The following is a 16,457-nucleotide window of genomic DNA, read 5'->3' on the forward strand; positions in this document are numbered from 1 at the left end:
AGCTGGAACAAGAATGATGGGAGCTCAAGATGGTCGGCTCAGACATAGTGGTCTACACTGACAGGTTTAGTGACCTGGCAGCACTATGCCCCAGGATGGTTACCCTGGAGAGCAAGAAGATAGAACGATACATTTGGGGTCTGACTACTCCGACCCAAGGAGATGTGTTGTCTTCTAACCCAGCCACATTCGATAGCGCCAAACGCCTGGCCCAGCGACTCATCGATCATGGAGTCCGCCATGGTCTGGAAGTCCTTGTTCCCGAGCCATTAAAGGGAAAGGACTATAATCAGAAGTCGGGGAACAAGAGGAAGAAGAAGTGAACAACACAGGACACCCCGCAAGAGCAACAAGCGAGTACTATGTACGCCGCTACAACACCTACTACTCCAGCACCTGCCAGTCGATATGATGGAACCCTCCCGAAGTGTGGAAAGTGCAACTATCACCACACCGGAGTATGCCGGGTAATGCAGTGCCTGAACTGCCACAGAAAGGGACATACAGTTCGTTTCTGCAGGGCACCGGCTCAACCGATCTCCCAAGTCCCCGGAGCTGAAGAAAACCAAGCCTGTTATGGCTGTGGTGAGACTGGACACAATCAGAGGGACTGCTCGATAGCAAAGAACTCAGGAGCGGATGGAGGCATTCTGATGATCACTGCAGGAGAATCTACCCCGGAGTCGTCAACGAGCAGCGGTACGTTTTCGAAATAGTAGTTACTTTGAAAATTAATTTATATTCATATAAGATTAAAACTTGGGGAAAACACTTAAAAAGTAATTATAATAACTCACATATTGAAATAGATCACAGTATTCAAGAGAACTAAAAGATCCGTTTAGAGAAGCTACGATGGCTGAACATATACATCAGGGTTGTGCATAACTAAGATGTTGCAGACTTAGAGTGAGTAAATTCCGCCTTAATTCCTGTTCCTTGTTTGGTTGTGGATTTGAGGCAGAGTTACTCAGTCGACTGTCTTATTCATCTTAAATATTCATAACTTGTATATGACAGGCGATTGTAGTGGTACCGAGGAGGATCATGATATAAAGTATCATCACCAGTTATCAACGCACTTTCATTCGTATGTATGCGCACATAGCGGTACGATACGTAGGTGTGTTAACATCAAAGGGTAAACAGAAAGCCCTGGATCATTTACAAAGAGTACATTGACGAACATACTAGGAGTACATTGTCGAACATACTAGGAGTACATTGTCGAACATACTAGGGATACATCATCGTATAACAGACGTTTCTTTCAATTTGGCCAAAACTTTGTTCAGTAAAGAGTCTGTTACTATCATTCGTCATGAATTGGCGTGGTCCTCACCATACTAAGTTCATATGTTTCTATCGCCTCGATCGGCAAGTTCTCGAAACTTTTGTCATTCATATCGACAGTCCGACCTAAACCTCAGTTTTATCTTTCGTATTCTAAACCCCGAAGTGCTCGTGCGAAGAGTGCTTTGTTCTCCGAAGCCTTATCGTCAGATGTCCGCAGACCGTCACGAAATACCACTCGTCCAACAGGCCAAGTTCGAGCACAGAGGCTATGGATGAATACAGCCCACCTATCACTATTCAGGGTATACGTGAGGGTGGTATATGATTATGATTATGCAGATTTAGTATGTGTGTTTCCACCCTATCTCATATTCCTTGTTTGGTTGTGGACCTGGGGCAGAGTCGCACATCCGACCGTCTTACTAATCCTAACTATATACAACTTGTATACACGAGGTAATGATAGATGGACCAAGTACGAATCCTATCATGAACACCAGGGCAAAGTTGCCAGGTCTACGAGTAGGTATTCTGCAAATCAGAGGAGCATAACCCCAGTAGTACTGCTAAGAAAGCTAATTTCGGGACAAAATTCCATCTAACGGGGGGATGATGTGACAACCCGGAAATTTTTTGCTTTGAAAACTCAGTCAGTCAACCCAAGTGAGTGTCAGGCTCATTGGTAATGAGTTCTAGCCTTGATAAAGGTCATTCTAAGGAGTTTTAAGCCTAGTACACTTAAGGAATGAGTGTTAGAATGAACTTGCTAGAGACACTGTCCAACAAATCAAGACTTAAACTCTTCAAAAAGAATTCACGGCCACAACACTTGAGTTTACGGCCGTAAACTCAAGGTGGGCCGTAAACTCCTCCTTAAGTCTCATATCCTTCATATTCTTCATTATTCTCATTTCCAAGTCAAGAAAGTCCCATTCTCTCTCAAGTATCATCCAACTTTTCAGCTTAGATCTTCAAAAGTGTGAGTGTTCTTTCTCTATTTTGTTGTTAATCCTTCTTAACTAGCTTCATCCTCATGATTCATCGATGGAAATCATGTTTTCTTAGATCTTCAAGAAACACCAAGAACACACACTAGTGTTTTTGGCCAAAATCAACCCTTTCAAGCCTCCATATCGTAAGTATTCCTTCATTATACTTCATATCTACTAGGAAGCCTTGAATCACACCCTTGAAACATACATTTTCCCAAGAACATCTTGAGTTTACGGCCCAAGATCTTCCTTGGCCGTAAACTCAATGATATAGCATGTATGGACCATAAACCCTTCTAGGTGTAAAGCTTGTGACCTAGAACCATTCATTGATGAGTATAGGACCTTAAACCTCACTCACTTCATAATGTCCATGAGTTTACGGCCGTAAGCTCCTTGCTTGGCCGTAAAGTCATCAAAAGCCTTCATTAAATTGGTCTTTCTCATCCTTGTGTAGAGCAAAATTCCTTCAAGTTTCCCTAGCCTTCAAACACCCTCTTATGCATGTTTGACCATGAGTTTACGGCTGTAAACTCCCTTGGCTGTAAACCCATGGCTGTAAACACCATTTCTTGACCTTAAACATCCCTTAGTTGAATCACATGTGATTCAACACTTCATTCCAAGTGTTTCCTAGTCTCGGAAGGTGTTTCCTTTCATATAGTCGCTCATAAACACTATATTCATGCCAATATATGTCATTTAGGACTTGTTGTGTCTCGGGACTTCATTCGTGGAACTTCTCATCCTTACGCACATATTTGCTTGAATCACCCACATCAGCTGAGTTCATACCCCATAATGAATCTTTTAAACTGTTTTAAATGCTTTTAAGGGGGGGAATACAAGTTGAACACAATGATAATTGTGTAATTGTTTGTTATAAACATCTTCCAAAGGGTTACTTACGTCTTTTATAAGTGATCAAAACATTTCAAAAACTCTTTTAAAGTTATGTTACTTCATAGTTTAGCAAAACTCCGTTTTTAAAGTACAAGCATAACTTAGTAGATAAATTAGTCTTTTCAACAACAGTTCAAGAAAAACATTAGTAAACTATAATGGGTATAGTTTAGAGATTCAGTCCATACTAGATACAATACATGATAACAGAACGAACATACTATGATGAGAAACAAACAGAACAAACATATTAAGTTGCTATAGCATAGAACTACTACAGGATCTAATTATACCAATGAATCACTAACTCATTGTTCTAAACAAAATGTGATAGTTATATTGGGTATACATTATCATATAACTTTAATGTGAATTACACGGCTTGTAATTGATTGCAGAGGTCGCGTTTGGTTCCCTTAATCTCTAGACAGGGAGAGTGTATAGTAGGGGTACTAGCCTTCACATTATGACCAGTATAAATCAAACATGTTTTAAGGTCATCAGTACATCCGTATGTCATTTTACAAAAGACAAACAGAACAGTCGAGTCTAGTACATTCAGTAGAAAGGGACCATAATGCTAATCTTATGATTCCTTAATGTATACATCAAAGGATATATATATATATATATATATATATATATATATATATATATATATATATATATATATATATATATATATAACAATAGGATCCGGCAGATAATTGGATGTGTGTTCTCCGCTTCACTTCCTGTTCCTTGTTTGGTTGTGGGCTTGGAACGGATTCACTCAATCTATTATCTATTCGATTTTAGATATATATGTTCAGTATACATTAAGGTGCTGTTTGTTTTTTTTGAGGTAAAATGTATGCAGTCTGCGAACCACATCTGTAGACCTCTGCAGTAGAAGAGGTGGACCAAACGTCTGCAGTCTGAAAAAAGAAGACTGTTTGTTTTTTTAACATCTGCGGGCTACTGAAATAAACTGAAATCTAAATTAACTGATTTTTTTAAACTTCAAAGTGATTTTTTAATATTTTTATGACTTTGTTATAAATGATTAATGAATCTAGATCAACTTTTATGTATTATTGTATAAAAAATAAAAATAAAAATGATATGAATTAACGTATATATTTGATAAAAATCAAGAACTTTGGTTGCAAATTTATAACTAAACATTATAATTAGTGATCAAAGAATTTGATACATAAATGGATGGAAATAAACTTCGATTTTTTCAATTAAATCCATTAAAAACGTACCAGAAATATTTTCTCAAGAAATTGACGATACTGTATTAAATAATGTTTTACAAAATTTGGCAAAAATATATAAGAATATATTATAATTTTTTTTATATTTATATAAACAACTTCAATGACTATTATTGTAATAAATCTTTATTTATAAATTTCTCAAAAATATCATGTTTGTATCGTCGAACGTTTTTTTTTTAAGTTTTGTAATTTTTTTTCAAATTGTTTACCATTAATAAAGTTGGAAAAAATATAAATTAAAAAAAAAACTTAAAAAAAATAAAGATATATATTTTTTTTAGGCTAGAAGATGTCTGAAGATGTTAGAAGACTCTGGTCCACATCTGCGCCAAGAAGAGGGCGCGCAAACATTTTTTGGTCTACAGTCTTCAAAAAAACAAACAGTCTGCGAAGACTAATGTCTGCGCGTGGTCTGCGCGGCGCAGACAGAAGAGGCCACGCAGATCTGCAGACAAAAAACAAACACTACCTAAGTCATCATAAGGGTACCAGGTATGGGTCAAGTCATAGGACACAAAGTCAATGCACAGTTTTCTAGTACAAAGCATATTTTCCAAATCAGAACTTTTGGTATACAAAACTAGAAACTTCCCAATAAAGGGTTTAATCCATTTTATTAAACCAGTATAAACTTAAAGGACTTTAGGTGATTAACTCTATAATACCTTAGTTTATACATCATGGTTATATATCATTAATACCCAACATGTAGTTGGATGTGTGCTTTCCGCCTTACTTCCTGTTCCTTGTTTGGTTGTGGGCTTAGGGCAGATTCACCCAATTAACTATCTATTCGATATTAGATCATATATAGCCAGTATAAACTAAGTGATTATAGAAGTAATCACTGTCGTCACCATTTTATTATAAGAAATAAGGGTTTTCTTAAAGAATCTTTTCATTTAATATAAAGGAACTATTACAATTAACTCCATGAGTAACAAGTGAATATGCCAGGGTTATATACAACAATGATATAACAAACAATGGGATGTGTGCTATCCGCCTTACTTCCTGTTCCTTGTTTGGTTGTGGGCTTAGGGCAGATGCGCACAGTCGATTGTTTGTTTACTCTGAGTCTTATATAACTTGTATCCATTTAGTACTCATAGAAAGGGTTGTAAAGTCATTTTTACTTATCTTTCATTAAAGTAGGAAATATAGGATTTTCTAGAGGAACAAGCGAAGTTTTCTAAACAGAACTTACAACTTACTACATCTTTCACATACATTTTCAACTACATTTTACAACTTACTTACATCACTAAAATCTTATGAACTCACCAGCTTAATTGCTGATCAACTCTTTCAAATAACTTGTATTCTTAGGAGACTAATAGACATGTACTCGTGCTGGGAATTCAGAAGATGGAGCATAATAGCTTCAAGTCTTGTTTTGTTATTTGCTTATGAATTCTATGTTTTGTGAACACACACATTGTAAACACTTTCTTTCTAATGAAATGGTTGTTCATTACTTGCTTACTATAATGCATATCTTGTGATACTAAACATGACGTCCTCCACCCCCGAACGTTTCCGCCATTCCGGTTTTGGGGTGTGACAGTTGAATAGTAAAGAAAGTACACACCACCATAACATATATTTGAAAAGTTTACATGATTGTTGTATTACATGTTTCAAAAGTCAAATACAATATGATGTTCCAAAAGATGTTACTAACGCCAGAGCATTAGTCCCCAAAAGCAGTTGCTAACTCGGTTTAGCGATTCCCTGAGAATACAAGTTATTTCAAAGAAAAAGTGTCAACATTTAAGTTGGTGAGTTCATAAGTAGATATTTGTGTAAATGTATGCCATTCGAAAGTTTACGTTTGTTTTCCCGAAAATCCGATATTTTCTCATAAAAGGAGTTATGAACCGTTGTTTGTATGAAATAAATGTATCGAACCACGAAAAACTTATATTTTCCTAAAAGTGAGGAGCAGTCTCAAATGCCCAAGACTGTAACTTGTAAGTAAATATGTCATACTTAAAATAATGATGTATCGTTTTATTAGTAAACAAAACTATAAGAACTTTGTATTTTCACGTAAAAATAATTGTAATATTACTTTTCCTGCAAAAACATAATACCATAATAATTGTCTATCCTGTGAGTTTTCATAACCGTACTATGATGGATTTGCCTGTAGCGACGTTCTTCAGGCGTCAAAACGTTATGATATTTGTCACCCCGCGGACTGTAGCTAACAGTCAGGGTGCGGGATCATCAGTCCCATATAGATCTATACACACTTATCCCGTTCTCCGGGCGGAGACTCTGGTTATAAAACAGGGCTTTCTTGTATACCTTGATAGGTACGATGAAGACGAATGACTCACATATTCTCAATTAGGTCACGTATTTTGAAATGTATATGTTTATGTCCAAAATGATTACCCTTGTCATGATATGTTATGCAAGCAGATAAATAAAGCATATTTCTATTTATAAAACATGTTGAATCCCATGAGGGTAAAGTTGTGATGTGTGATGTTTAGCATGTTAACAACTTCATATGATAGTTAATACCATAGTACGAAAGTATAGCAAAAGATTGATGTTTTCACACAAGTTTAAGCGTGTGTTTACTTGTATTCACCTCCCTTAAAAGTGTTTAAAATCATTTAAAAACATTTGAAAGTGTAGTGATAGGGGTATGAACTCACTTTGTAGAAGTGACTATTTGGATGAAAACGATACTTTGCTTGGGCAGCACTTCGACCGGAAAGAAGTCGATTTCTCGAAAATCTCGGGGCTTCGAACTTGCTTCAGAGCTTGGATATGAAACCGGGGCGTCGGGGTAGTCTCGAGAGGGTAGAAGTACGAATTTTGGGAGAGAAAGTGGTGAATTAGCAACCAAACCCGGAGCCCTCGCATCCTTTATATAGGGTGCATTTTTGGAGCTCACGTCGTGAGCATGGAGTGGCTCACATCGTGAGTTCGATATTATCCCCTTACGTAGACTTGGCATATGATAGCCCGACCCTGGCACCCATCAGTCACTAGCTCACGTCGTGAGCTTCTGGCTCACGTCGTGAGTTTCTGACAGTGTGGGGTTTCGTGTCCCGAACTTCGGAAATTCATATCTCTCGCATACGAGCTCCGATTTTGACATTCTTTATATCTACGCGTAGGCGACATTATGCTCTACAACTCTCGTTTAGACTCCGTTGGCTAGTATTGATTTATTTTTAATATTATATTTTTAACAGGACGGGATTTGAAAAGTCCGTTAAAAATCCGTAACTTCTTCATCCGACGTCCGATTTCGTATGGCTTTTTACCGTTGTGTTACTATTGTTGAGGTCTTCAAATCTTGTTTAGGTTGTGTCGGCTAAAAGTCTCTCGATCTCTATTTCGAGTTTTTAGCTGTCTACTGTTGTATCCGAAATTTAGAAAAATCATTACTTCCTCATACGAAGTCAGATTTGGACGTTCTTTTTATGTATGTTTACGGTTTAATGATATCTACGACTTTCATTTAGATACCTAAGGATAAAAAGTATTTTATTGAATTTTCGTGTTTTATGCTTGACAGTGTTTTACAGGTTTTGTTGCGGATCTTCGATTTGGTCATAACTTCTTCGTTATAACTCGGATTTTAGTGTTCTTTATATTTTTGAAAACCTTGTTACGATATCTAACACTTAGTACATTCTCATTGAGATTTTTGAACATTTCATGTTGTCTCTATTTCTATTATCATCTCAATATAGGTTACAATACTTGACTTTAGCTCATTACATTGACTTGAAATATCGGGTTGTTACATCATCCCCCCGTTAGAGCGAATTTCGTCCCGAAATTATTTACATGGTAAGTGTCTATGGACTAGGGAAGAGATGTGGGTACTTTTGTTGCATCTGGTCTTCTCGTTCCCAAGTGAATTCAGGTCCCCGCTTAGCATTCCAGCGAACCTTCACTATTGGTATGCGACTCTGCTTTGTTCGTTTGATTTCCCTATCCATGATCTCGACGGGTTCTTCCACAAAGTTAAGATTTTCGTTTAATTCAATTTCCTCAAGTGGAATTACAAGGGTTTCATCAGATAGACACTTCTTTAGATTAGACACGTGAAACACAGGATGTACGTTGTTAAGTTCGAGTGGTAGTTGGAGTCTATAAGCTACTGGACCAATCCTCGCAGTAACTTCGAAGGGTCCAATATACCTTGGGTTTAGTTTTCCACACTTCCCAAAGCGTATCATGCCCTTCCAGGGTGAGACCTTTAACTGGACACGGTCACCAACCTGAAATTCCAAGGGTTTTCGTCTCTTGTCGGCGTAGCTCTTTTGCCTGTCCCGTGAGGCTTTCAGTCGTTCACGGATTTGAACGATCTTCTCAGTCGTCTCTCTAATGATTTTCGGACCAGTGAGTGTGGTATCAGGGACTAGGCCTCTCGCCAACTGCATGTCACCCACTTCCGCCCAGCACAGAGGTGATCTGCACTTGCGGCCGTAGAGGGCTTCAAAAGGAGCAGTCTTGATGCTAGTGTGATAACTGTTATTTTACGAGAACTCAACTAATGGTAAGTGGATGTCCCATGCTTTACCAAAGTCTATTACACAAGCCCGTAACATGTCTTCTAGGGTTTGGATAGTTCTCTCACTCTGTCCGTCAGTTTGTGGGTGATAGGTTGTACTCATATCAAGCCTAGTTCCCAAGGCTTTCTGCAGTGATTGCCAGAATCGTGATGTGAATCTGCTATCTCTGTCCGAGATAATAGATATCGGCACTCCGTGAAGTCGCACGATTTTTCGGATGTAAGTCCTTGTCAGTCTTTCCATCTTATCGGTCTCCTTGATTGGCAAGAAGTAAGCAGTCTTGGTTAACCTGTCGACGATCACCTAAATGGTATCGTGACCACCTTGCGTCTTGGGTAGTTTGGTTATGAAATCCATGGCAATCTTCTCCCACTTCCACTCCGGTATTTCGGGCTGCTGGAGTAGACCTGAGGGTTTTTGGTGTTCGACCTTGATCTTGGCACAAGTTAAGCACTTGCCAACGTAGGTAGCAATCTCTGCTTTCATGTTTGGCCACCAATAGAGTTGTTTGAGATCCAGATACATCTTATCTGAACCTGGGTGTACGGAGTATCGAGTCTTGTGTGATTCATTCATGACCACCACTCTGAATCCACCAAATTTCGGTGTCCAGATTCAATTCATGAGGTAACGAACTCTGTCACTCTTGATTTCCAGATTCTTGTCCATTCCTCTAAGTGCTTCACTTGTCATGTTTTCTGGTTTCGAGGCTTCTAGTTGGGCTTCCTTGATTTGTGTTGACAGGCGTGAATGGATTGTCATGGTTAGTGCTTTCACTCTTCGACCGGAGTAATCCTTTCGACTTAGGGCATCCGCCACTACATTGGCTTTACCCGGATGATAACGAATTTCACATTTGTAGTCGTTGAGTAATTCGACCCAATGTCGTTGTCTCATATTTAGCTCCTTCTGGTCGAATATGGGTTGAAGGCTCTTGTGGTCCGTGAAGATGGTGCACTTTGTTCCGTATAGGTAGTGCCTCCAAATCTTCAAGGCGAACACTACTGCCCCAAGATCTAGGTCATGAGTGGTGTAGTTGACCTCGGGTGTTTTTAGTTGTCGTGAGGCGTAAGCAATAACCTTTCCTCGTTGCATCAACACACAACCCAACCCTTGATTGGACGCATCGCAGTATACTATGAAGTCTTCTGTCCCGTCTGGGAGAGACAAAATGGGTGCGCTGCATAGGGCTTGCTTCAGGGTTTGAAATGCAACATCTTGTTTTTCTCCCCAGTTGAAAGCTACACCCTTCTGGGTCAGGGAGGTAAGGGGTTTTGCAATGCTGGAGAAATTTTGTATGAACCTGCGATAATAGCCAGCAAGTCCTAGGAATTGGCGAATTTCGGTTGGCGTCTTTGGTGCTGACCAATTCTGGATTGCCTTGATTTTGGAAGGGTCCACGTGGATTCCCTCTTTGCTGACCATGTGACCTAGGAAGTCCACTTTCCTAATCCAAAAATCGCACTTCGAGAACTTTACGTAAAGCTTCTTTGCTCGTAGTGTCTCCAAGACTTGTCTCAGGTGCTGGCCATGTTCTTCTTTACTCCTTGAATAAATGAGTATGTCATCTATGAATACGATCACAAATTTTTCCAGGAACGAACGACATACCCTATTCAGTAATTCCATGAACACGGCGGGTGCATTGGTTAGTCCGAAAGGTATCACTACAAATTCGTAGTGACCGTATCTTGTTCGGAAAGCCGTCTTAGGAATATCACTTTCCAGGACCCGTAGTTGGTGATACTCGATCTCAGATCGATCTTCGAAAAGTAATTTGCCCCTTGCAGTTGATCGAACAAATCGTCTATTCGTGGCAGGGGATACCGGTTCTTAATGGTGAGTTTGTTTAGCTCTCGGTAGTCGATGCACATTCTGAACGATCCGTCTTTCTTCTTCACGAACAACACTGGTGCTCCCCAAGGTGAGAAGCTTGGTCTGATGAATCCTTTGCTGAGCAGTTCGTTCAGTTGACTGGATAATTCTTGCATCTCTGCTAGGGCTAAACGATACGGTGCTTTGGCTACAGGGGTGGCTCCAAGAATTAAGTCGATTCTAAACTCGACTTGTCTTGCAGGAGGTACTCCTGGAAGATCTTCGGGGAAGACATTGGGAAAATCACAGACGTCAGGCACGCTCTTGATGTCTTCTACTCCTCACTTCACATTTACGACGTGTGCCAAGAACGCATGGCATTCCTTGAGCTTTGACACAGGAGATGATATGAAGAGTGGTACTAGGTTTATCGCCATAAATAACGAGGGTTTCGCCATTTGGCAGATTAAGGAGAATAGCCTTTTCGTAACATAAAATGTCCGCACGATGAGAACTCAGCCAATCCATGCCTATGATCACGTCGAAACTCTTTATTGAAACTGGCATGAGGTTGATTGGAAAAGAATTGTTGTTTAGCGTGAGGGTACAGTTTAAGTATATTTCTTTAGCGCCTTTTGTCATTCCGTTAGCCATTTCTACTATGAATGTTTCGCTTAATGACTGGGGTGTTTGTTTGAGTATATTTTTAAAATTGTGGCTCACGAAACTCCTCTCCGCTCCACTATCAAATAGAATGCATACATAAGAGTTATCGAGGAGAAACGTACCCGTAACCACCGTGGGATCGGCAATGGCTTCCTCTTGGCCCATTGCGAATACTCTGCCCCCTCCACCAGCATTCCTGTTGTTTTCTTTCGGGCAGTCCCTTCAGAAGTGCCCCGTTGCTCCACACTCGTAACAAGTATGGCCTACTCCGACATTTGTGGCTGGAGCGGCCGGTTGGGTCGGTTCCTTACAGAAACGGACAGTGTGTCCCTTCCTGTTGCACCTAGTGCAATGCATTTCATGGCAAGGTCTGTGATGATGGAAGTTGCATCTATTGCACTTCGGCAGGTTGCCGATGTACGGCTTTGTTGGTGGTGGGGTGGTCGGGACAGTAACAGTGTGGGCTGTCACTATTTGTTGTTTCTTAGGGTTTTCCTGTGTGGTTTGCCCCTTTCTCTTGTTCCAGGGTTTCCTTCGGTCCTCTACCTCCTTCGGTGGCTCAGAAGCAACGGTAATAGTACCCTGTTTAACACCATGATCCATCAATCGTTGAGCCAAGCGCTTCGCGCTGTCAAACATGATTGGGTTAGAAGCCAGGACATGACCTTGGATCTGGGGTGATAATCCCCAGATGTATCTCTCCACCTTCTTCGGTTCCGGGTTTACCATTCCTGGGCACAAGGCTGACAAATCACTGAACCAGGCCGTGTAAGTGGCTAGGTCTGATCCAGTCATCCTTAGGTTCCACAGCTCCTACTCTAACTTTTGGATTTCACCCCTCGGGCAGTATTCTTCCAGCATCAAGATTTTGAGATCTTCCCAGTTCATGGCATTTGTAAATTGGGAGAGATAGGGCTTTCACATGGCCCTTCCACCAGGTGAGGGCTCGATCAGAGAAAGTGCAAGCAGCGAACTTGACTTTGCTTATTTTCGGGGATGCACAGATCTCGAAGACCGTTTCGGTCTTCTCGAACCATTGCATAAGTGCAATGACTCCTCCTACCCCATTAAATGTCTTTGGCTTTGCATTTGAAAATTCTTTGTATGTGCATTCCCTGGTATGACCATGGCCAGTGCCACGATTCAAGTGGTTGGTACTGCTTCCAGCTCCGCCAGCGCTGTTAGAGTTTATTTGAGTAAGACCAGCTGCTACTGCTGCAGTGATAGCAGCCTGTACCATGACGGGATCATATTGTGGAGGTGGTGGCGGTGGTGTTGGTGTTGCATTGTTGACGCGTCTGCCAGATATGCGAGGAGGAATCTTGTTGCCAAAGAATTAACAATGAAAGGCAATAAGTCTTTGATGAATGAAAGTCGAGTGTTAAAGAGTTGAACTATATTAAATTCTTTATGTATTAAGATTTGACTTAACAGTGATTTGTGTTCGATTCATAGTAGTAGTTTCTACAATTACAGATAACCCGATGAATTTGAGCGATATCCAAGGAATTACGTGCAAAGCAAATACTTATATATATATATATATATATATATATATATATATATATATATATATAGTGGATACACCGTAATGTTGGAAAATTTTGACCTTGTCTACAGGTCTACAGTGCCAAAAGTTAACAGAAGTAAAACATTTAGCCGTCGTCCTAGTCTATAACAAAATTTGGAGTTGTGCAAGCACTACTTGCGATGCGTACTGCGCTTAGAGCTAGACTCTGCTTCCGAGTGTTTGGCTCCCATTAGTCGCCTCTCATTGATGACTTGTAGCTCCCTCATTTCTCTTATCTTGGCGAGGGTTGCATCCATTTGGCCCTGTAGTGTCCTGGTGTGAACTAGGGTGTCATCATGTAGTTCGTCTAGGCGACATATATCAACAGTGTTGCTTTGTGTCGTTGCATTGACTTCTCGAATCCGGGTCATCGAGATCCTTGACTGGTCGATTTGATTAGCTATTTTATCCATGATGACAGGGATTGCCCCGTCGGCTAAACCTCCATTGCTAACGTCGTAGAAGTCTCGGCACATCCCGTATGGAGGGCGCACTCCTTGTTGTCGGCTCCATTGGTGAATGAGGTTTCCCCACAAGGGGGTAGGTCCTTGAAAACCTCTCCTGATTGCAGGAGGTCGGACGGCTGGTGGGGGATTGTACACTTCAGGCTCTGTATCGGTCCCCTCTGACTCTTCTTCTTCTTCCATGGGTTCCTCTTCTTCTTCCTCTTCATCCACAATTTCCTCGGGATCTTCTTCTGGATCATCTTCCACCCAGCCTCCGTTACCTTGGTTTGGGTAGTAAGGGTCCCCTGGCAGGTGGAATCCGGCCATTGTGTCTGTACGAGAACAGGGATATGAGAATTGTCTAAACACTAAAGCATATAAATTTGAACATCAAGGTTAAACTATTGCATTTACAAAATACTCCTATAGTATTCTAAATGTAATGTTTGATTCTAAAGATTGTATGTTTGGTAAGTTTTAGACTTGTCGTCCACTACAAATATTCCCTGACGTATGTTAGTCGGCTCTCGGATAAATATAGATGATCAGGCTATATTTATCCCAGTACCGATTACATATTCCAAGGCATACCTGTAGAGCACAACTCATCTATAATACTTCTATATTGTTTTCCTTATGATATTGTTATTGTATGTAATGTATGCATGTATACATTTAATAAAACTATATTTTTAAAAGTATGTCTCTTAATCAGAGTGTTTTTGTTCAGTTGTGTTTATAGTTGTATAACAAAATAAATGGTTTTGATATACTTAGTTCACTATAAACAATGCTCTGATACCAATCTGTCACACCCCCAAACCTGAATGGCGGAAACATTCGGGGGCGGAGGACGTCATGTACAATATCATAACAGTTGAATAGTAAAGAAAGTACACACCACCATAACATATATTTGAAAAGTTTACATGATTGTTGTATTACATGTTTCAAAAGTCAAATACAATATGATGTTCCAAAAGATGTTACTAACGCCAGAGCATTAGTCCCCAAAAGCAGTTGCTAACCTGGTTTAGCGACTCCCTGAGAATACAACTTATTTCAAAGAAAAGGTGTCAACATTTAAGTTGGTGAGTTCATAAGTAGATATTTGTGTAAATGTATGCCATTCGAAAGTTTACATTTGTTTTCCAGAAAATCCGATATTTTCTCATAAAAGGAGTTATGAATCGTTGTTTGTATGAAATGAATGTATCGAACCACGAAAAACCTATATTTTCGTAAAAGTGAGGAGCAGTCTCAAATGCCTAAGACTGTAACTTGTAAGTAAATATGTCATACTTAAAATAATGATGTATAGTTTTATTAGTAAACAAAACTATAAGAAGTTTGTATTTTCACGTAAAAATAACTGTAATATTACTTGTCCCGCAAAAACATAATACCATAATAATTGTCTATTCTGTGAGTTTTCATAACCGTACTATGATGGATTTGCCTGTAGTGACGTTCTTCAGGCGTCAAAACGTTATGATATTTGTCACCCCGCGGACTGTAGCTAACAGTCAGGGTGCGGGATCATCAGTCCCGTATAGATCTATACACACTTATCACGTTCTCCGGGCGGAGACTCTGATTATAAAACAGGGCTTTCTTGTATACCTTGATAGGTACGATGAAGACGAATGACTCACATATTCTCAATTAGGTCACGTATTTTGAAATGTATATGTTTATGTCCAAAATGATTACCCTTCTCATGATATGTTATGCAAGCAGATAAATAAAACATATTTCTATTTATAAAACATATTGTATCCCATGAGGGTAAAGTTGTGATGTGTGATGTTTTGCATGTTAACAACTTCATATGATAGTTAATACGATAGTATGAAAGTATAGGAAAAGATTGATGTTTTCACACGAGTTTAACCATGTGTTTACTTGTATTCCCCTCCCTTAAAAGTGTTTAAAAGCATTTAAAAACATTTGAAAGTGTAGTGATAGGGGTATGAACTCACTTGGTAGAAGTGACGATTTTGATGAAAACGATACTTTGCTCGGGCAGCGCTTCGACCGGAAAGAAGTCGATTTCTCGGAAATCTCGGGGCTTCGAACTTCCTTCAGAGCTTGTATATGAAACCGGGGCGTCGAGGTAGTCTCGAGAGTGTAGAAGTACGAAATTTGGGAGAGAAAGTAGTGAATTAGCAACCAAAACCCAGAGCCCTCGCATCCTTTATATAGGGTGCATTTTTGGAGCTCACGCCGTGAGCATGGAGTGGCTCACGTCGTGAGTTCGTTCTTATCCCCTTACGTAGACTCGACGTATGATAGCCCGACCCTGGCACCCATCAGTCACTAGCTCACGTCGTGAGCTTCTGGCTCACGTCGTGAGTTTCTGACAGTGTGGGGTTTCGTGTCCCGAACTTCGGAAATTCATATCTTTCGCATACGAGCTCCGATTTTGTCGTTCTTTATATCCATGCGTAGGTGAGATTATTCTCTACAACTCTTGTTTAGACTCCGTCGGCTAGTTTTGACTTTATTTTTAATATTATATTTTTAACAGGCTGGGACTGGAAAAGTCCGTTAAAAATCCATAACTTCTTCATCCGACGTCCGATTTCGTCTGCCTTTTTACCGTTGTGTTAATATTGTTGAGGTCTTCGAATCTCGTTTAGGTTGTGTCGGCAAAAAGTCTCTCGATCTCTATTTCGAGTTTTTAGTTGTCTACTGCTGTATCCGAAATTTAGAAAAATCATAACTTCCTCATACGAAGTCAGATTTTGACGTTCTTTTTATGTATGTTCACGGTTTAATGATATCTATGACTTTCATTTAGATACCTAAGGCTAAAAAGTATTTTATTGAATTTTCGCGTTTTATGCTTGACAGTGTTTTACAGGTTTTGTTGCGGATCTTCGATTGGTCATAACTTCTTCATTATAACTCGGATTTTAGTGTTCTTTATATTTTTGAAAACCTTGTTAGGA

Source organism: Lactuca virosa, chromosome 3 (genome assembly GCF_052849685.1).
Source record: "Lactuca virosa cultivar CGN04683 chromosome 3, Lactuca_virosa_CGN04683_v6, whole genome shotgun sequence".
NCBI lineage: Eukaryota > Viridiplantae > Streptophyta > Magnoliopsida > Asterales > Asteraceae > Lactuca > Lactuca virosa.